At 41.9% G+C, this 637-nt stretch overlaps 1 pseudogene; it reads right to left on the minus strand.

Moving 5' to 3' along the window:
• LOC104994740 overlaps window positions 1-637 on the minus strand; it is an 8,277-nt pseudogene that overhangs the window by 3,723 nt on the left and 3,917 nt on the right.

A 637-nucleotide genomic window follows, 5' to 3' on the forward strand; every position in this document is an offset into this window, starting at 1 on the left:
TCTGAAAGAGATGGGAATACCAGACCACCTGACCTGCCTCTTGAGAAACCTAAATGCAGGTCAGGAAGCAACAGTTAGAACTGGACATGGAACAACAGACTAGGAAAAGGAGTACGTCGAGGCTGTATATTGTCACCCTGCTTATTTTACTTATATGCAGAGTACATCATGAGAAACGCTGGGCTGGAAGAAGCACAAGCTGGAATCAAGATTGCTGGGAGAAATATCAATAACCTCAGATATGCAGATGACACCACCCTTATGGCAGAAAGTGAAGAGGAACAAAAAAGCCTCTTGATGAGAGTGAAAGAGGAGAGTGAAAAAGTTGGCTTAAAGCTTAAACTTCAGAAAAAGAAGATCATGGCATCTGGTCCCATCACTTCATGGGAAATAGATGGGGAAACAGTGGAAACAGTGTCAGACTTTATTTTTTTGGGCTCCAAAATCACTGCAGATGGTGACTGCAGCCATGAAATTAAAAGACACTTACTCCTTGGAAGAAAAGTTATGACAAATCTAGATAGCATATTGAAAAGCAGAGACATTACTTTGCCAACAAAGGTCTGTCTAGTCAAGGCTATGGTTTTTCCAGTGGTCATGTATGGATGTGAGAGTTGGACTGTGAAGAAAGCTGAGC

This window comes from Bison bison, unplaced genomic scaffold (genome assembly GCF_000754665.1).
Source record: "Bison bison bison isolate TAMUID 2011002044 unplaced genomic scaffold, Bison_UMD1.0 scf7180017864265, whole genome shotgun sequence".
Lineage (NCBI taxonomy): Eukaryota > Metazoa > Chordata > Mammalia > Artiodactyla > Bovidae > Bison > Bison bison.